The 21754-nt window shown below is 38.6% G+C and overlaps 1 protein-coding gene and 1 long non-coding RNA gene across 18 annotated transcripts in view; one reads left to right on the forward strand and one right to left on the reverse strand.

The window, feature by feature from the left end:
* The window catches only part of LOC311617600, a 1721005-nt gene that overhangs the window by 793009 nt on the left and 906242 nt on the right, over window positions 1–21754 (forward strand). The gene's annotated exons all lie outside the window — the stretch shown is intronic.
* The window catches only part of BBX (BBX high mobility group box domain containing), a 287922-nt gene that overhangs the window by 193638 nt on the left and 72530 nt on the right, over window positions 1–21754 (reverse strand). The window contains exon 1 of one of the 10 annotated variants that reach the window (XM_084874021.1): window positions 14660–14941. The exons of 8 other annotated variants lie outside the window; for them this stretch is intronic. The gene's annotated coding sequence lies outside the window, so the exon portion shown is untranslated. Of the gene's footprint in view, window positions 1–14659; window positions 14942–21754 lie in introns of those variants that run through there. One more of the 10 variants, XM_084874023.1, reaches the window with a different exon arrangement.

Raw genomic sequence — 21754 nt, forward strand, 5'->3', positions numbered from 1 at the left:
TGTGAGTGTAGCAGAGGTATTGTCAATTTGTATGTTACTCTTTTATTAGATAAGATGCTCCAAAAGATAAAACTATTGTAATAAAGAACAGAATAGTGGTTGCCAACAGTTTGGAGGTGAGTGTGACTATAAATAGCATAATGAAATTTTGGGGAGTGAAGGAGCTTTCAAAATTTTAACTGTACACAAAACCTATTCATGTCTTAAAGTTCATAGAACTATACGCAAAAAGCCAATTTTACTACCAGTTAATCTAAGGAGTAAAAAAATTCTAAAGCCTGAGTTTTAAAAGACAAAAATAAATTTTCAAGAGATTATTTGTATCAATTTGCTGATTTAAAGGGTATTTGACCCTTTGCAGTAAAGGCCAGTAGAATCAAATAAACAACATAAGAACTTAAAATTACTTACAAAGGTGTAATCCTACCCAATATGCTTCCTGTTCTACTGTATATACAAAACCAAGACCAAAATAGCACATGGAAAGAAACTCCAGAACACCGTGCCACTGTCAATCACCAAGCCGTAAATCAGGTCTTCAAGCCAAAAGATATCTAAATTTCCTGAAATAAGAATCTCTATTTTGGGAAGAATCATTCCAATATTAATGATTACACCTGGAACTTCCAAGCTATGATCTTCATAATACCATCTATGCTATATTTTTATATTTTCTACCACATTAAAAAACACATAAGGGAATTGCACTTCCAGAAAGATGATACAGACATACTGTGCCTAATGGTCTCACTAAGTGCAAGTAAAAACATTGAATATTTGACAGTCTGATTGATGCTTCTCTGTCTCTGGATAGGGGGAAGGTAGGGGAGGGTGACGGTAGGGGGACAGATCAACCAGAGGATTTGTATGCACACATATAAGCATAACCAATGGACACAGACATCAGGGGGATGAGGGGATGAACGGGGAGGGTTGGGGGACAATGGGGGGGGAGGAATAAGAACACATATTTAATACCTTAATCAGTAAAACAAAACAAAACAAAACAAAGAACACTGAATATTATATATAAAACAATCATAAGACGTTAACATTACAAATAAAATTGACTGACTAAGGTCTTAAGGATGTAAGGAAGAACAATACAGTGGTATGTTCCCTGGGTTTCCATTTAAAAAATTTTGTTTTTTAATCCTCACCTGAAAGATTAAATTTTTAATTGTTTTTTAGAAAGAGAAATACCAATGTGAGAGAGAAACATCAATCGGTTGCCTCTTATACACCTGACCAGGAATTGAACCTGAAACCTAGATATGTGCCCTGACCAGAAATCAAACCCACAACTTTTTTGGTGCACGGGACAATGCTGCAACCAACTGAGCCACAGGGCTTAGGTTTACTTTTGCTCCACATATTGTAGACTTAGATCTGAAGAAGCCAGCAATCCAGATATGCCAATAGGGCACAAATAACTAAGTCCCAACAAAAGCCAGCTCTCTCTAGCCAAAAGATCAAGAAAGGGACAGCCTAGAAGACAAAAAACTTTTAGACAATAATTGCTCTATATGAGCCAAAAATGACAGAAATACATGAACCTACACCTGCTAAGGCCAAGTGTAGAACCGGACTACCACCCTCACTAGTCTGTGAAGATGACCCACAACCCGCTCAATGAGGCAGTATCAGAGGACAAGTAGGGAGCTGGGATTCTTATCTAATCAGGTGGTAAAAAGTCCCCCCTCCCAACAGCCAATACGGGGAATCAGTGGAAATCAACCATATTTTTATATATGAGCAACAAACAGATGGACACTAAAATTAAAATATTTTGTACTACAAATAAACACATAGACACCAAAATTATAAAGACAGTATCACTGCCTTGGCCAGGTGGCTCAGTTGGTTGTGTTTGATCACCAGTCAGGGTGTGTATAGGAGGCAATTGATCTCATATAGATGTTTTCCTCTCTCTCCTCCCCTCTCTAAAAATAAACAAAAACATACCCTTGGGTGGAGGATAAAAAATACAATAGCATTTACAATAGTTTAAAAAATGAATCAGTCAATTGTAAATCTAATAAAACAAGTCCAACACATGTATGCTGAAAACTACAAAATGCTTATGAAGAAAAATTATAAGTTCTAAATAAAGAAAAAGACATACTATACTATGTTCAAGAACTAGAAGACTGAATATAAAAAAGTTGTCAATTTTTTTCAAATTGATCTGCAGATTTAATACAACTTTTTTAAAAATCCCAGCAAGATTTTTATAGACACAGAGGATAGAGATAAGATTATTCTAGATTTCATATGGGAAGGTAAAGAAACTAGAATGGCTCAAATAGTTTTGGAAAAAAGAATGAAGGGTGAGAAATCAATCTACATGATTTCAAGGCTTACTATACAGCTACTAGTGCCCCAGTGGACAAAATTTGTGCATGGGGGGGTGAAGGGCAGAGTGGGTGTCCCTCAGCCTGGCCTGCAATTTGGGACCCCTCAGGGGATATCCAACTGCCAGTTTAGGCCCAGTCCTTGTGGAATCAGGCTTAAACCAGTGTTTGGACATTCCTCTTGTAATCCGGGACCTCTGGCTCCTAACAGCTCACCTGCCTGCCAGCCTGATCACCCCCTAACCATTCTGCCTGCCAGCCTGCTCTCCCCCAACTGCCCCCGTCGCCAGCCTGCTTGCCCCCAAAAGCCCCCCTGCCAGCCTGATCATCCCAACTGCCCCCTGTGCCAGTGTGTTCGCCCCCAACTGCCCACCCTGCTGGCCTGCTCAGCCTCACCTTCCCTCCCCACTGGCCTGCTTACCATCTTCTGCCCCTCTGCTGGCCTGCTCACCCCAAACTGACCCCCCTGCTCTCATAATCACCCCCAACTGACCCCCACTGATGGCCTGATCACCCCCAACAGCCACCCCCACCAGCCTGATCACCACAACTGCCGTTTCATCCTGGCCTTACCCACTCCTCTCTTGGCCTCTAACAGCCTCTACCTCTGCCCTGCCACCATGGTTTTGTTCAGAAAAATGTCCGGAAGGTCTTACAGTCGAATTAGCATATTACCCTTTTATTAGTATAGATAGAAACCTGGTATACGTGGGGGCCGGCTGGTTTGCCCTGAAGGGTGTCCTGGATCATGGTGGAGGTTCCCTTGGGGTGTGGGTAGCCTGGGCAAGGGGCCTGTGGTAGTTTGCAGGCCAGTCATGCTCCCATGGGGTGAGGGTCCCCGCTGGGGAGGCATGGCCAGCCTGGGACCTCTGGCTCCTAACCACTCACCTGCCTGCTGGCCTGCTCAGCGGGATTTCAAGCTGACCACACCCCCTTCAGGGTGGGGGTTCTTGCTGGGGTGTCTGACCAGCCTTGGTCAGGGGCTGATGGCTGTTTTCAGGCTGGCCACACACCCCTGGTGACCCAGGCCCCCAGCCACTCCTTCAGCAGCAGCCAGTGCTCCAGACCTCTTGTTCAGTGAAGGCCAAGGTGTGCAGGAAACTTGGCTTCGTCCATCACTGGGGCAACCCAAGCCTCCTGCTCACTCCAGCTCTGTGGCCATGGCCATCTTTGTTGGGTTTATTTGCATACTCGTTCCTGATTGGCTGGTGGGCATAGCAGAGGGATGGTCAATTTGCCTGTTTCTCTTTTATTAGTGTAGATAGTAAGAATGTATTATATTGGTGGATGAGCAGACACATAAATCAATGAAACAGAGAACAGAGAACCTAGAAACAAATACAATAAATATTCCCATCTAATTTTTGACCAAGACACAAAAGCAGGTCAATGGATGAAGAATTGCCATTTCAAACTAATGGTGCTGCCCTAGACAGTTTTGCTCAGTGGATAAAGTGTTGGCCTGAGGACGAAGGTCCCAGGCTCGATTCTGGTCAAGAGCACATGCCTGGGTTGTGGGCTTGTTCCCCAGTAGGGGTTATGCAAGAGGCAGCTGATCAATGATTCTCTCTCATCACTGATGTTTCTATCTCTTTCCCTCTCCCTTCCTCTCTGAAATCAATAAAAATATATCTTTAAAAAAACTAATAGTGCTGAAGCAACAGGACATTCATATGCAAAATAAGACTTCACATCATATATAAAAATTGACCTAAGACTCACATCATATATAAAAATTAACTCACAGTGAATAATGGACTGAGGTGTAAAACACAAAACTATACAACAGGGCGGGGGGGGGGATCCTTTAGAATTTAGTTAGGTTAAAAATGCTTAGACTTGGATTTGACACCAAAAGTCCAGCCCATTAAAAGAATGATAAAGTGAAATCCATCAAAATTTAAAACTTTTGCTTGGCCAAAAACCATATAAAGAAGATAAAAAGATAAGCTACAGACTGGAAGAAAGTACATGTAAAATACATATCTGACAAAGGACTAGTATCTAGGATATATGTATAAAAACTTTCAAAATGCAAAAGTAACAATTGAACATGCAATTATCATTATGGTCCTATAATTGCACTCCGGGGCATTTCTCCAGTGGAAATGAAAACTAATTCACAAGAAAATAGGTACATGAATGTTCATAGCAACTTTATTCATAATAGTCCCAAACTGGAAACAACTGAGGTGAATTTCAGCATGTGGTTACAAACACAGTTATATCTTTACACCATAAAATACTATTCAGAATAAAAAACTATTGATACAGTAAGTTACATGAATCTCTAGATAGTTATGCTGAGAGAGAAAAAAATAACACTCTTAAAACGACAAAATTATAAAAATGGAGGACAGAGTAGCAAGGGAGTGGGGACAAGAGGGAAGTGGCTGTGGCTATAGAAAGGGTAATATGCTCTGGCTGGTGCTTTCAGTGGTTAGAGTATCTGTCCAATCACCAAAAGGTCACGGGTTCAATTCCTGGTCAAGGGCACATACATGGGTTGCAGGTTTGATCCCTGGCCCTGATGGGGCCATGTACAGGAGGCAACAAATTGATGTCTCTTTCTCACATTGGTGCTTCTCTCTCTTTTTCTGTCACTGTCTCTCTGTCTCTGTTTCTACCTTCTTCCCTCCCCCTCCCTTATAGACTCTCCTTAAAAACCAATGGAAAAAATTTCCTCAGGTGAGAATTAACATTAAAAAAAAACAAGCAAAACAGATAAATAAAACGCAGGTGAGCACTGTGTGCTTCTTTGTGTTCTCAATTCTCGGGTGGAAAGTGTCTCCTGTGCAGGGCCTTGGGTTAGGGTTACCAAGTCCGCTTTTACTTTCACTGTACACTCCTCCGTAGCTGATATCATTCATTCTGGAAGCTTCAATTACCATATGCCAATGATTTCCAAGTTTATATTTCAGCCAATTCCTCTCTTCTGAAGTCCAGATATATTTTACTCATAAATGGAAATATAATCTAGGTATCTTAAAGGTACTTCAAGCTCAACATGTGTACACTTAAACACATAATCTTCTCCCTACAGCCTCCAGTTCTGCTTCTCTTGTGGTTTTCCCTGTTTTGGTGGTTATCACTATATCATCAATGCACCAGATGCTAAACCTAGTGTGGAGTTTCCCCCTGTCTTACCCTTACACATCTAGTCAATTATAAACACCATTAATTAAAGTTCCTAAATTCCCACCACCACCACCACCTGGCCTAAACTACCACTATACAACAATCTCTTGAATGATTTCTGCATCCCCCATTTATGCCTCCCTCCAAAGTATCCCTCCTGTAGCAATCAGACCGATCTTTACGAAATGCAAACCCAAACACCACACTCCCTCAATTAACACTTTTCAGAATTACCCTCTAGGTTTGGCATAATCTCATCAAAACACACAGAAGTCCATATCATATCATCCTTTTTGTTCTTTTCTGAACACTGATAATAATAGATTCTTCTAGTTTCTCTTAGGTATCCTGCTCTTTTTCACCTCACATCTTTTGTACTTTCTCCTACCACTCCCAGCCCTTATAAATCTACTCGTTAGATCTTATCTTAGCCATCCCTTTCTCCAAGATGAGTTTTCCTGAGTCCCCAAACTAGGATAAGTCCCTTAAATAGGACGAAGAAAACCTACACAACTTCAAATAAATATAATTAAAGTGTTTTATTAAAAATAATCAAATAATTCTAAGATTTATGCAAAGATAATATCTAAGTCAATATATTACATCTCGATATAAAAATCATACGTATTTGCTTGGCGCTTTATTTATGTTAACTTAGGTCTACTTGCTACAACCCCTGATATCCACTTTCTCAGGAGCTTTCTATATACAGAGAAGACTAGTAATTCTAATAAGAAGCTTTGTCATTCATAGTCAAACTATGACTGTGATCTCAGATTTCCACCCTCCAGAGCTGTAGAAATAAATGCCTGTTGCTTATAAGCCATTCAGTCTATATTTTGTCACAGCACCCTACACTAACTAAGGCAGAAACTGGCACTGAAAGTGTGGTGCTGCTATAACAAATGCCTAAAAATGAGAAGCAGCTTTGGAACTGAGTAATGGGTAGAGGATGGAAGAGTTTTTGGAGTGCACTGCAGGGAAAGCCTACATTATCGTGAACAGACAATTAAAAGCAATTCTGGTGAAGGCTCAGAAGAGAAGAGAGGTAGAAAAAGCCTGTCTTTCTGGAGAAAACCTAAGTGGTCATGAACAGAATGTTCATGGAAATATGAAAAGTAGAGGCAATTCTGATGAGCTATTAGAATTGAGGAACATGTTATTGGAAACTGAAGGAAAGGCCATCCATGTTATAAAGTAGCAAAGAACTGTTTATGTCCTAGCATTTTGTTGAAGACAGAATGTGTGAGTAAGGAAAGTCTGAGTGATGAAATTGGATGTTTGGCTAACCTTTTTCTAAGCAAAGTGTTGAAGGTACAGATTGGCTCCTCTTGAATGCTTGTAGGAAAATGCAAGCAAGAGTGATTTAAAGATGAAATTTTTAATCAAAAGGAAAGCAGAAATTTAAAAAATTAGAAAATTCTCAACTTATAATATTATAACAGTGTCTTAGGAGAGAACACTAAGGGTGTGACCAAGAGACCTTTGGATAAAGAGATTAGTATGAGTGTGAACCAGGATTTAGTCAGCCACCCAATCTGAACTGAAGGGGAAGGAGACAAGAATGAATGAAGGTTAGTTGTCAGACTTCTTAGAATATACAAAATGGAACCATAGAGATATTCTACTGGGAATGTGTGATATTCCTCAAGACAAGGGAAAAAGGACTCCAAATACAATTTAGAGATCATCAGGGCTTCCTCCTAGCTTTCAAAAGAGGATAGGATATTATTCCCTGGGTTTCAAGAGACCAGAAAATCTCCCACTCAAAACAATAGGAGCCAATGGGGGAGTGGCTACTTCTATGTAGATTTCAAAGGACCAAGCTGCCTACCGGGAGCAGAAGAAAAGCTGAGGACATGGCAAAGAAGAGACCACTTCAGAGACCCCACTAGGATAACACACAATAGAGCTGAAGGAAAAGGGCTAAAGCTGCCAGGTAACCCCAAATCAAAAGAACCACAGGAGTACCATTCCAGCTTGGAACGGTTGCTATATGGGCTACATCCAGAAAGTAACAGGGGCCAGGTTGCCCGGAGTGTGTCGAGGAGTTACAACTTGCTTCCAATGGGCTTGGTGAGCAGACCACTGAGTTAAAGATTATTCTCTAACCTTAAGATTTGATGTAATTTGCCCTACAGAGCTTTTACTTGCTTGGGGTCTATCATACCCCTTTCTTTCCTAGTTTTCCCGTTTTAAATATGTTTAATTATATACCCATCCCATCAATATATTTGGGAGTATATAAGTTGTTTGTTTTCACAGGTTCAAGTTGAAGAGGAATTTGTCTTAAGATGAGCCATACCATTAGTCTCACCATGTCTAATGTAGGTAAAATTTAGATGAGACTTTAAACTTTTGAGTTGATGTTAGAACTAGTCAAGACTTTTGAGTAGCTGGGATGGAATGAATGTATTTTGCATACGAGGACATGAATTTGAGGGGTCTCAAGGGCAGAATACTATGGTCTGAATGTTTGTTTCCCCACAAAATTCTTTAAAAAAAAAAAAAATATATATATATATATATATATATATATATATATATATATATATATTATTGATTTTTTACAGAGAGGAAGGGAGAGGGATAGAGCTACAAACATCGATGAGAGAGAAACACACCCCCTACCATGTACATATGTGCCCGCAACCAATGTACATGCCTGTGAACGGAATCGAACCTGGGACCTTTCAGTCTGCAGAGCCAAACCGGTTTCGGCCCCACAAAATTCTTGTGTTAAAATATTAATGTACAGCCGAAACCGGTTTGGCTCAATGGATAGAGCGTCGGCTTGGGGACTGAAGGGTCCCGGGTTCGATTCCGGTCAGGGGCATGTACCTAGGTTGCGGGCATATCCCCAGTAGGGGGCGTGCAGGAGGCAGCTCATCGATGACTCTCTCTCATCGATGTTTCTAACTCTCTTATCTCTCTCCCTCTCTGTACAAAATCAATAAAATATATTAAAAAATATATATATTAATGTACAATGTGATGGTATATTAGGTGGAGCCCTTGAGAGGCACTTAGGTCATAAAGGTGAAGTCCTCATGAATGGGATTAGTATTTTTATTTTTATTTTTTCAAGGCCACCACTTAAAAGTCCTTTTTTAAAATTAAAATATTTTTTTTCAATTACAGTTTATATTCAATATTATTTTGTATTAGATTCAGGTATACAGCATAGGGATTAGTATTTTTATAAAAGAGAGCTCCCTAATCCTTTGCTCATATGAGGATATAAGAAATCTGTGACCCAGAAGAGAACCCTCACCTGACCATGCTGGCACCCTCATCTCAGAATTCCAGCCTCCATAACTATGAGAAATAGATGTTTGTTGTTTATAAGCCATCCTTTCTGTTGCATTTTGTTATAGCAGCCTAAACAGACTAAGACAGACTGTTTGTTATTAATTATGAATTAATTATAGCAACAAGTATACTATTTTCTTGCAATTCTTTCTCACAATGCTTTAAGAACAACTTCATATAAATTCAAACTTTTCTGGAAGCTAATTTCGCTATGTAAAAAACACATGTTTTAAAAATAAATACCAAAATTAACCCCAAAGTTCGGTTATCCAGCATTCTTTCTAAAATTTGATGAGCTCCACCCAGTTTCCTAATAATAATAATAAAAACAATCACAAAAAGAAAAACACATAGAAAAACAACTGCTGGGATATGCCATGTATAAAGTGATTTGGCTAAAGTTTTAGAAGGTAAGTCTGTATGCACTCTCTGAATAGTAATTTAGAGCGGTTAGGTTTTCAGGCCTTTACATTTTAATATTTTATCTACAATAAGAAGTATTTGCAATAAACCTGTATTTCCCAACTCATATTTTTTTTCTGACATCTCATCTTTGATTTCAAATTAAATACGGATACATTGTACTGAGTACTACTCAAGAATTAACTAAATCCACCAGTAATCACATCTTCATGTGTCATATCACATTTTTAAAACTATTCTTTTATATGACTAATGTATACATGGCTCGTGGTTCTATGAACATTTAACTCTCATTTTCTGTTAAAAACACCTGGTTAAAAGCATCATTTTGAAACATAAAAATAATGAAGGCGTTACAAGAATGGATTTCAGGACATGAGATACGAGGATCCACCATGTAAAAGAACAACCACTATTAATCAAAGTAATTTAAATATCCTTACAAAACAGAAAATATACACCTGGGACTACAAAAGAAGCAAGAGATGCTCTAAAAGTGCAGTTTCACAGCTGATTCTCTCTGCAAGCCTCTGGCTAATAAAGGCAGGTGTTTCCAAACTGTAGCAGTGGACATGCAACCAAAACTATATTGACCAGAAAAGAAACCTAGTCTGATTGACTAAATTTACTTATAAAGCCTTGTTGTTCAAACCACTGCTACTGAAAACCTTTCCAAATGTATTAAGGTATATTCTGATACTTTAGTAAGTACAGCATAGTGAGTATAATTAAATCACTGGTGACTGCAGGTCTTATCATACATTAGGGCCAGCCTTGTTGTGAACATCAGTTTTCATTGGAACCTAATGAAGATGTGGACATGGGGCTAGATGAATACAGACCAGCCCTAGGCTATTCATTCTTTGGATGCTCTTCTTTTTTCTTTCTTAAAAACTAAATGGTTTTAAATCAATTTTTAAAGGGGAGGAAAGGGACTTATTTTCCTCCCCTTTAAAAGCTGAAAAAATAAACTTAGTTATCTGAGCTTTTACTATATCACTGGAGCTTTTCTAAAGTAATAGGTATTCTTGAAAAAGCTGTTCCATTTCAACACGGTTAAAGAAATGAGCGCCCAAAATCATAGCTAGGGGAAAGAAAGATAAAATCTAGTTCCTATGTAGAGAAGAAAACAATACTGAAGAAAGCTGTGCAATATCCAGTTATTTACTAAGCATGTTTATGTACCAAATGCACTGCCAAGCACTAAGGATACAGCAAGCCTTTCCTGCCTGGGCCTCAGCTTCTTCATCTGCAAAACTGGAAAACAGACATATATACCTCTCCCTTTTTATATATAAAACTTTTGCATGGTATAATTCATTATAAGCAAGGCAGTACTACCATCAGTGTGTGGAGGGCGTTAGGGCATGAATAACTTTCCAAGCGGAATTAGGATGCCCAAACTGCTAAGAAAACTATTTTCTGCAGTTAACTTAGTAATGCTTGCTATCATCTACTCCTCTTTTATTGCTCTGGGCAGAACACTAAATGAAAAACAAATCAAAATTTGATATGGTATATTTTAAGGGATTAAGTATTAAATATCCCCAAAGAGACAGTGAAGCATCCACAGAAACTTTATTTCCTTTCAGTTATCTTCAAAGTCTTATCCTAAATGACAAATGGCATCAGCACTTGTGGTCTGACCCACGGAGCACTGGAGGGGGCACCAGTGGAGCTTGTGGTGGGTCTGAGCTTTGAAAGTAGTAAGATCCTAGGCATGTCACCTGCTCATCTGCAAAATATTTCCTTCTACTTACCTCACTAAATAAGAATGTCATGACAAGTTCAATACATTGCCTTTTAAAATAAAAATAGTTCAGGAGAATACTATGGATATAATGTATTTTGATTTTGAAAAAGCATTTGACAAAGTATTTGAGGGAGAGCAGAGTGTGCTACCCCAAAATCTGCCTTTTGGGGATACTGATCATCAAAAATATTAATAGTATTTTATGTACCTGCCTAAAGAAGTTTGGATAGAAAATATCTGCTTAAAGGAAGGGAGCTGTCTATCACCTTATCATAAGTCTGTTAACATCTCCTCTGTGTCCAATTCTTTAAAGTGTTGGACCACTTACCTTCCTCTCCTCAGTCCAAAATGGCTATGAGCCTCAACTGCCCAATTTGTCCTTGGATGCCATATACTTTTGGAGCCCCCATATGTGTGTGTGTGTGTGTGTGTGTGTGTGTGTGTGTGTATAAAATAAACTTGGTTTTTTATCCTGGTAATCTGTCTTTTATCAATTTTACTATTAGATCAGCCAGAGGAACTTAGAAAGATAGAAGGAAAATTATTTTCCTCCAAATGCAAATATTAACACAGGCTGTCTAGTCAAATGGGTTCTTTGAACAGCAAGCAGTGAGTGATCAATTAGAAGGAACACTGGAAAAACGAAAGGTCTAGATCACTCATTAAAATTGCTGCTATATGCACATTATAACCTTTTGACATTCAGTTTAAATACATCCCTCTCCTTGTATGGGATTAACTGATTCATCAGATTTCCTCATATTTCATAAGCATAAATGTAAATCTGAAACTTTAGTGAAAAATTTACAGGCATGGAGTCCTGACTTATGCTTAGATCATGTGAAAAAGAACTAAGAGATCAAACTCACCATGAGTTAACAGTGTGACACAGCTGCCAAAAAGCGAATGTAATCTCTGACAGAAGTATAGTGTCCAGAACAAGAGAGTTACAGCTTTACTGTACTCTCTGCATCCTTGCGAGGCACTATGTATCTAGTTGCCAGGGCATCCTATTTAAGAGTGATAAAACTCTGGCCAAAGTGGCTCAGTTGGTTGAAATGCTGTCCTGTACATCCAAAAGTCTTGGGTTCGACTCCCCATCAGGGCACATTCACAAGTTGCAGGGTCCATCCCTGGTCAGGGTGTCTAAGGGAGGCAACCAGTCAAAGTTTCTCTCCCTCCCCCTTCTTCTCTCTCTCAAAATAAATTTTTAAAAAAAGCATATCCTAGGGTGAAGGTTTAAAAAAAAAAAAAAAAAAAAAAAAAAAAGACAGTGTGATGCTGTTAAAAAAGAGCAATTCCATGACAGGAAGAGACTAGAATGGGAAAGAATCTAGAAAGCAAGTCCTGAAGACTGAAGGAACTAGAACTATTCAGTCTAGAAAAGCTAAGTCTTAAGGGAGACATATTAAATATCTCATGAGCTTCAAGTGACAAAGTTCAGACCTAAGAGGGCCCATACCATAGCAGACCAGGTGTTGATCCATAACAACACCCAAAACAGCATGGGCTGCTTCACTCCTGAGGATGTTCATTCAGGAAATGCAACTATTGCCAACCTGGCTGCACATTATGAACAACTGGGAGCAGCTTTAAGTCTCTCATTGCTCAGGCCCCACTCCCGACAATTAAATTAGGATCTCTGGTGCAGGGCCTGGGCAATGGCAGGCACTGGAAGTTCTCCAGGGGTTTCTAATGTGCACTTGAGAATGACCAAGTTAACAGGATCAGAATGGCCACCTGTCTGTGTGGTGGGGATTCCTTTTCAGAAGCCTGCATTAGGTTTACTTCCCAGATCTTTTGTTCTAGAACCTTTTCCATTTTCAACTTATTAACAATAACCTCTATGATCATGAAGATTAGCTCTCTGTGCACAATTCTGAGAAGAAATAAAGTTTAAATGGCACAGTCTTGTAAAGGGAAAAATTTAGGCCAGTGGTTCTAAACCAGGGGTCCTCAAACTTTTTAAAGTGGGGGCCAGATCACGGTCCCTCAGAGAGCTGGAGGGCCGGACTATATGAACTACTAATTCCTACTGTAACACCACGGCTGCGCTCACTGCCCAAAAAACCTGGCGGGCCGGATCAGACTCCTCTGCGGGCCGCATGTGGCCCGCGGGCCGTAGTTTGAAGACCCCTGTAAAACCTTTCTAATGCTGCGACCCCTTTAATACAGTTCCTCACGTTGTGGTGACCCCCAAACATAAAATTATTTTTGTTGCTACTTCATAACTAGACCACTTACCTTCCTCTCCGTAAGTCCAAAATGGCTATAAGCCTCAACTGCCCAATTTGTCCTCGGATGCCATATTCTTCTGGAGCCCCCGTGTGTGTGTGTGTGTGTGTGTGTGTGTGTGTGTGTGTGTGTGTGTATAAAATAAACTTGGTTATTTTATCCTAGTAATCTGTCTGTTATCAATTTTACTATTAGACCAATTTTACTGTTGTGACCCACAGGTTGAGAACTGCTAGCAGGGTCGCCTAAGACCATCGGAAAACACAGATATTTACATTACGATTCATAACCGTAGCAAAATTACAGTTATGAAGTAGCAACGAAAATAATTTTATGGTTAGGGGGTCACCACAACATGAGAAACTATATTAAAGGGTCGCGGCATTAGAAAGGTTGAGAACCACTGATTTAGGCTGACTTATAATCGCTAGTTTATTCTATTCATGAATAAGAGCTTTCAAAGATTTAAGCACTACCATTTTTGTGGAAAAGGGCAACAGTACTGGCACGTTTATATGTTGATAACTTAAACAACTTAACTCCAAAGTTTTGTAAAATAAATTTAAAATATGCTAGCATTCAAGAATTCTCAAGTTTCTTACATAATAAAATAATTCTTATAATCAAGCAGAAACTACTTTGTAGTTCAAACGATCTTTGCCTCACTATCTTATTCAAGGTAAGTGACAAATTATGTTATATTTTCTCTAAAATTTTTTTATAGCAGGATAGCCTGAGTACTTCGTAACCACTATACAGTTCTCCACATTTCCTTTGCTGTTGGCCATATTCTTATTATTAATCCCACTGAATAGAAACGTTTATGCATATTCCCTAATTTCCTTTGAAAAGATACATCCATATGTGTTCAAAAATCTCCTGGACATAACACAGGTCAGGCGTCCACTCTAGTGGGTGGGATTATGATTTTAAATTTTAGTGGCCCCTCCAGATTTTTCCACTTAGCTAAAACACACCTTCTAAACTTTAAAACTTTCACTTTATGCTAAGGTAAATCATCAACTATTTCCTTTTACTTTCACCATCTGTCGAGGCAAAGGCTCCTAAAGAATCTGAAGCTTCTTCTAGGCTACTGGAAGTCTCTCATTAATCTTTGTCATGTGGTTCATAAATAATGAGAGAGGTATTAAAGATCATCATCTTGTTTACAGACAAGCACCATCAAGAGAGCCTGGAATAACACTGTGGATTTGACTAGACATATTCATTCTGAACGAGCATTTCAGAAGTCCTGATGTGGGGACTAAGCACACATTTAACATTTCACCAAGAGCTGGTTAACTGTACCACGTTTAAAATTAACGACTGCCCTTGCGATATCAAAACACTAGAGAGAATTCCGACCTCGCAGCCATCTGAGCAGCTGCAGGGCGGACAGTCTGCTCCACAGCCAACAGTCACCTTTCCGTTTTCAAGCACATACCTCTCACAGAAATGTTTTCAGTGCAGCAGTCTACAGAGCTGGTTGTAACACCGGCAAGATGTGACAACAAAATTCATGGTGGCTTTGCTTTTTCATCAGCCTGCCCCCCCTTTTTTTTTAATTCTTCCCTTCCCCTGTATCCCCCCAAAAAAAACCAAACCAACAATACTTCCACAAAACCTGACTCAGACTTATGAATATAATGCTTTCAGTGAAAGCAGACCAGCTTTATAGGAGAACCGCTTTCAAGAGAAGCAGGAAGCTGATCTGAGCAGCAGAGAGAGCAGGGATGGGGCGGAGCAGAAAGAAACTGAGCTTGGGGGGAGAGAAGGGGAGGAGAGAGAAAGCGAAGCACAGAGTCCTGGCTGCTTCTAGTTACTTATTGACAGTTTCATCGTATAGCACAGATTTATGAACGGGGTGTGCATCTGTCCTACCGTACCTTTTCTCTCTTTTACGAATCTCTGTCAGTCTGGTAAACTATTACACAGGGGAGTGTAAGGCCTTACAGCCTCGCCAGAGCCCAGTTGCAGGGAAATGATGTAAGCTTCCCACCTCCCACCAGCCCCAGCTCTGCCAATCCACCTCTACTCTGACCTGTTAACATCCCCCCTCCCCCAGTGCCACTGTCTTGAGGCCGCAGGGCCCCAGGCAGGCTTTCTGTGTCCTACTGTGCCACAGAAAGTATTTGCCAGGGGATAAGGAGTATTTTTGTTTTGAGAAAAGTCTTCAATGAAAAAGCAAATGTCTCTACTTAAAAAATAATGCTGAGTCAACAAAAGCTCGGTCAATCCCCAGAAGAACTAATATTAAATAGGATTGAGGTAGTAAATGCAATTTAGCAAAAGGCAACAGAAGGTATGATGTAGCAAAGGGTGTAATAATGAGAATGAGGAGACCCCAGTTCCACTACTCTAATACCAACTCTATGACCTTGGATGACTGACTTAATCTCTCGTTTCACTTTCTGTAAAAGGAAAGAGTTAATATAAATTATACCTGGGATCTCTTGTGCTGTTTTCAATTCATGAACTGTTGCTCAAAAGAAATAAACACAGGCCAAAAAATAATAATAATAATAATCTAACTGTGGCCAATTGTTTGTTGTTTACTAAAAACAGCAATAAGTCCTTATATTGAGCTATTTAAGATATGCTTTCCCAAAGTACTGATAAATGTGAGTAGGACTACCAAAAGATACACAGGCTGTTCAAGTGTTAATCCTCTTCTGGAGAATTTAGAGAGAATTAGGATAGTGAAGATGGAAAGGACACATTTTAATAATTGTTTTGAAGCAATTAAGACCTATGACATTACCCTAGACCAGTGTTTCCCAACCTTCTCTCATGATGAGAATCACCTGGTGGAGTTGTTAAAACACAGATTCCTGAATCCCAACTAAGAAGTGCTAAACTAGAATTTTTGAGAACATATAGGTAAAATTGCATACCTAACTTAGTGCTCTGTATATAAAATCTGTCTTAGAGCACTTAGAGACAACTATTTACTAGTGTTGTAAGTTTAAAGGACACACACACACACACACACACACACACACAGACACACACATCCTGGATAGAAAAAAAAATGTTTAAATTAAGAGCCAGTAATATAGTGGTTACTAGCCCAAGAGTCTTCAAGTTCCTAGAAGTCCCTGGGACTTCCCAAAGGGTCTGAAGAGAACACAGGTAAGCAGACGGTAGACCAGTTTCCAGAATCAACTTTTCTGAATACCCTTGCCTAAAACCAATCTACCTGAGCATGCCCCTAAGAACAGGTTTAACTTTCCCACTTTTCCTTTTTCCAATTCCCCTTCTCCCACTTTATAAAATCCAGGCACACAATTCACCCATCACAAATCTCACTCAGAGGCACTGCTTGCAGGAGGAAAAAACCTCTGGGCAGGACACAGGACAAAGGAGAAATACCGGTGATGAAAAAGTTATGGCCCTAATCACGCTTCTTTTGCAACTTAGGTATCTTTGCTATTTCTTTACTTGGAATAAAAGTAGAGGAGAACCTAATTTGGTTGTCACCTGATAAATATTAAAAATATTTTAAATGATAGATCATTGTGATTTTGAATAGAAGCCAGAAGTTCAAAGAATTGACACAATTTTATTAACACTCTCATCCTCTTCAACTTATTTATGTAAACAAAATTCAACAGTGTGTATATTTAAAACAAAAAATATGCTGTAATGAATAATATTTATCTAATATATCAGCTAATAAGGAGAAAATCATTAATAATGCATTAAGAGATATATTTCCAATAAAATTGTATTTTTCTCTAACATTATTTATCAAAATTTATAATTCACGCATATTATTATGATCAACAGTATACTAATAATCACTGTAATAACTTTTTTAAAATCACAGAGTCTTGTCACAGTAAATTAAATTTTATCATCAAAGTATGATAGGGTGATTAAAAATAGATTCTTAAACATAATAATACACAAAGATAAAATTTGTTGGGAAAAGTCTAATAATAAAGATTTCAGGAGAAAAATTAACACTAAAACTTCTAACCATTAAAAAGTAGTTTGTAAATGGATAGTGGTGTTTGACTCAAATATTACAGAAGGGTATGGCAAGTTTACTAAGAAATGTAGTATTTACAATCAACAATAATTATACCATACAAATGATTTAACTTTTTGACAAAAATTTTAAATGTCAATGAGGGAATCAAAATTCTTTTACTGGAGCACAAATGTTTAAAGACCACTATACTGGTTCGGCCTTCTTCCATTGCAAAGCACTTTTCAAGTGTGACTTACAGAGTTTTAGAAATGAACCACAATCTAGAACCTCAGGAAATGAGCCACTAAGAGCAACTAAGTTTTCCAGTTATCTCTGGTTATATTCTTTGAGTACCCTAGTAGTTTTGTCTCCTAATTTTAAACATTTAAAAGGAACTCTTCTTAAAATAGGGAACTCCTTCACACCTTCTTACACTATATTAGCATGATTTAAAATTTATTCGTGTTTCCCAATTATTACTAACACCAGTCCTGCTGAGCATTCATATAATGCTTCCCAAAATCTATGATGTTCCTCCTGTTTAACTATATGCACTCTGGGGGATGTGGGTTCAATTCCTGACCTGCCAATCACAAGCTGCCAGCCCGAGTAGGTAATGAAACTCCCTAGCTCCAATTTTCTTCCCTACAAAAAGAAGTTAGTCGCACCTTCCTGAACTATCGCCCAAAACTGAGATGAGTTCACAGAAGTGAACAAGCATTCACTTACAGATTCCATACCAAGAAAACTTAAGTTTTATGGTTCCCCCACCACCACCACCACCACCACCCCTTTTGGTCAGGCTCCTCCTTATCACTTCTCACCACTGATTGCCTGCATGAACCCCTCCTCGCCATTCTAACTGCTGTAGGTGTGGAAGTCAGCCAAAAAGCTAACTAGATATGTTTAATTCTCATAAAAATAATTTAAGAGACAGGTGTTTTCTACTTATCTCCAGAAGCCATATGGTTTCTGGGTCACTGATATTGCTAGATGGATGGCTGAATAATGTATAGAAAGACATAACTCTATATTGTGTTCTATTCAAAAGCTCAATCTGCTGTAACAAAAGATTCACAGAAAGAGGAGGGCTAACATTTTCAGACGTGATTCTCTTTAGTATCAAATCCATCCGCGACCCAATAACCAACACACTTTTATTATCTGCTCACTAAATGTTTTTACTTATGCTGTTAGGTAGTCCAACATTTCAGATTTAGTTACATCTAGTGCCCTAGAATCTTTCATTTCCAGAAATACAAAATAAACCTCTCACTTTCCAAAGTAGCAAATAAAATTCAAATAACCTCAAAGAGAAGATAAGGTGTTAAAATGTTAACTGATATTATTCTGTCTATTTAAAATGTCCATATTGGGGGGGGGGGAGGCACTTTATTCTAGCCCATGAATTATTATGTAGTTACTAGTATTAGAGTCTTGCTTGACCCTTTAAAGCAACTCTATGATTTCCAGGTTATTGAATATAAATCTGAGCCTCAAAAGTATTTAAGTGACTTGCTCAAGATCAAAAGGCAGGTGGTGAAAGCCAGAACTAGAACTCAATCCTGCAGAAGGATAGTCTAGCCAAGTCCTGTAGTGGTGTGTCTGGCCCATGGAAATAGCTGGTACAGCTGCAGTGAGCTGTGACAGCATTCCTGCTGTTCTGTGACTCCCAGAGGGCATCATGTTTAGTCCAAAGGGCAGGCATTTTGGAGTCACACAGATCTGAGTTTGAATCCAGACCATGTTATTCTGGGCAAATTATTTAACTTTTCTAAGCCTCAATTTCCTCATCTATAAAAGGTAAAAATAGTACCTACCAGGTTGTTGTGGGGACTTAAGAGTAATATCCTTAGCACTGTACCAATTAGAAACTTGAGTTTACTGAATAATAACTAACAATTTTTAGCTATTATTATGTGACATGTCTTAATTCATCTAATTCTCCCAATAATCCTATGGCATAACAGATATTATTATTATTATTATTATTATTATTATTATTCCTGTTTTATGGATGAGAAAAACTTTGTCCAAGACAGGAAACAAAATCTGCCTAGGTCAAAGAGCTAAGTGAAAGAGCTGCCACGGAGCCTAAACAGTCTGAACAACTGTAGACTAACTCTCTGGGAATGATTATAATGATAGCACTGCCCTTGTTCTCCACATCACCATGAGCATCATCTCCATCATCTACCTTCTTGATAGTCAGCCTAGAGGGCCTGAGGTATATGGTGCACCCCAATGATGAGACATAAAGAGTTGAGAATATGACTAAGTGAGGCTGACAGGAGTAAGGGCTTCAGGGAAGAAGTCAAGAAGGAAGCTGTTCCCTGGAAGAGAATAATGTGCAGCACAATGAAAAAACTAAATAGTGGCCTGAAAGTGGGAACACAAAAAAAATATCAGCTACTAGACAGAGAGTGGGGAGAGAAACTTAGCCTAAGAAAGGCAAACTTTGTACAGGTACCTGTATTTACGAAACTTTATCAGGTGTCTAAAAAAATACCAGAACGAAAAATGGCCCAAACCTGGCCTATGGTATAATTTGGGGTCTATTTCCTGTCTACAAATTAACTATCTGACTTGGGGGAGGGAGGGGAGGGAGAAGGGGAATGTGATCACTTTAATCAACTTTCATTGATGACCTGATACAAGCACAATAAAAACCATTTGACTCAAAAGTATCAGAGCACAGTAAATGTCCCGGTCATCTAGTGAACGGCAAATTTGATTTCTTTGGCAAATTTTAAATCATATGCTCAGTGTTATTGCTGAGTTCCTTTGGATAACTGTGCTTTGGGCTTTTAACCCACATGATTTTCCTGTGGCTTTTGTCTAAATCTAAAGTCTGTTTTCTTCACTTAAAGAGACTGGCGGAAACCACAGTTTGCCCATTTCCTTCAGGCAGAGTTAGGCTGCATGCTATGTGCTCCCAAATGCTCTGCATTATGCCACGGAGGACTCTCACTTGTGACTACTAATCTGGTTTCTCCATTACCTTTTAAGATCCGGCAGAACAGAGAGAGTTTGTGTTTTGTTCATCTTTACAACCCAAGTACATAGTACAATGTGTTGTAACTCATTAAATGTTAAAAAAGATTAGTTGAAAGTTTTCAAATCTGTTTTCTGACTGAGGTTTCTTTTGCCACTGAGCTTACTCCAGAAGCCTATCTCTATAGAAAGTGATAATCTTCAATCACCAAAAGTGATTAGGATTTAGTGGATTAGTGATTACTTCTTTGGCAACCGGTTGGGGAAATAAAAGAAAAACACCCTTGGGATGATGTTTCAGTACCCTCTTTGTTGAACATATGCCCAGTACTCAGTTTTCAGACAAAAGATATGACTTAGGGTCATGACCACTTAAAATTTATTGACTAGCTCAGGGGGCTTTGTTTATCCCATAATACCCAGAGAAGTGCCCAGCACAAGGTCAGTATCAGATAAACACTTTTATATTGTTTGATTAATTGACTGCTGCCATTAGAACCACCACAGGACAAATGCAGACCTTGAACTAGCAGCTAGGGTGTTAAAAAAAAAGTTAGCAAATCACCAGTTAGCCTCTAGGAACAGATAATCCACTTCTTAGAAATGTAAAATTATGATTAAATATCTATTAAAAATAAATCATACTTCTATTTTTTCTATATGGAATTCTTTGAAAAAGGCAGTATCATGGGAACTTTTTAACTTAATCTAAAACAAACAACTCTTCCATAAATTATACGGCATAATTTAACAGAAATGCGTAGCCCTTCGGGTATCTGTAGAGGGAGGAAGACTGAGCATAATGACATTCAATATTATTGAAATTTGGCAAATCTGATTGCTATAATAATAAATCTAAACATACTGATTGGAAGAAGCACCTATGAGCTCCCCAAAATTGCACATGCCCCTTTTGTTAATAAAACCTGAGCTCTGTGTGTCCTGGTAAACACAGCAAAATAAATAAACCTTAAACCTCCCGGTTTTAAAATAAAGTTTGATTTTTAAATGTTTCAAATATTTATATTATTTTTAAATAATATAAGATTTCCTTATATTATTAGACTCTAAGAGATTTTAAGATTGAACATTCTTTGTTAGGCTGCTATAACACAAAAAATCAGTTTAAGGTATTTTAAAATATCAGCATTCTCTTAGTGATCTTAACATACTTTTTTTTAACCCAAAACATTGAGAAGGGGGTGGGGGGAGAAGAAGAGGAACAATAAGTAGATTACATTTTGGCTGATAGGCTTACAAGTTTTCCCAAATATCAATGTCATACTATCGGGTCTAGTAATAATTAATGTCGTTTTTAACATTCCTTTAAAATCTTGCTTGGCGTTGACTTGTATTGACATAACCTTCAAACACGTGGTATCTACAGAACGTGTGAAGTGCAATTAACAAGTTTTGCTTGAAAAAGTTTGTGTTTGGTTTGGTTTTTGTTGCAAAACTAGGGCTAAGAAGATGGCGGATGAAGAGCATATTCGGCACTGCATGCTTTATGAGTTCCAATTAGGAAGAAAAGCAAGTGAGGCTGCAAAAAACATCTGTAGTGCTCTTGGT

Source organism: Pipistrellus hanaki (genome assembly GCF_964339955.1).
Source record: "Pipistrellus hanaki genome assembly, chromosome: 2".
NCBI classification, from domain to species: Eukaryota; Metazoa; Chordata; class Mammalia; order Chiroptera; family Vespertilionidae; genus Pipistrellus; species Pipistrellus hanaki.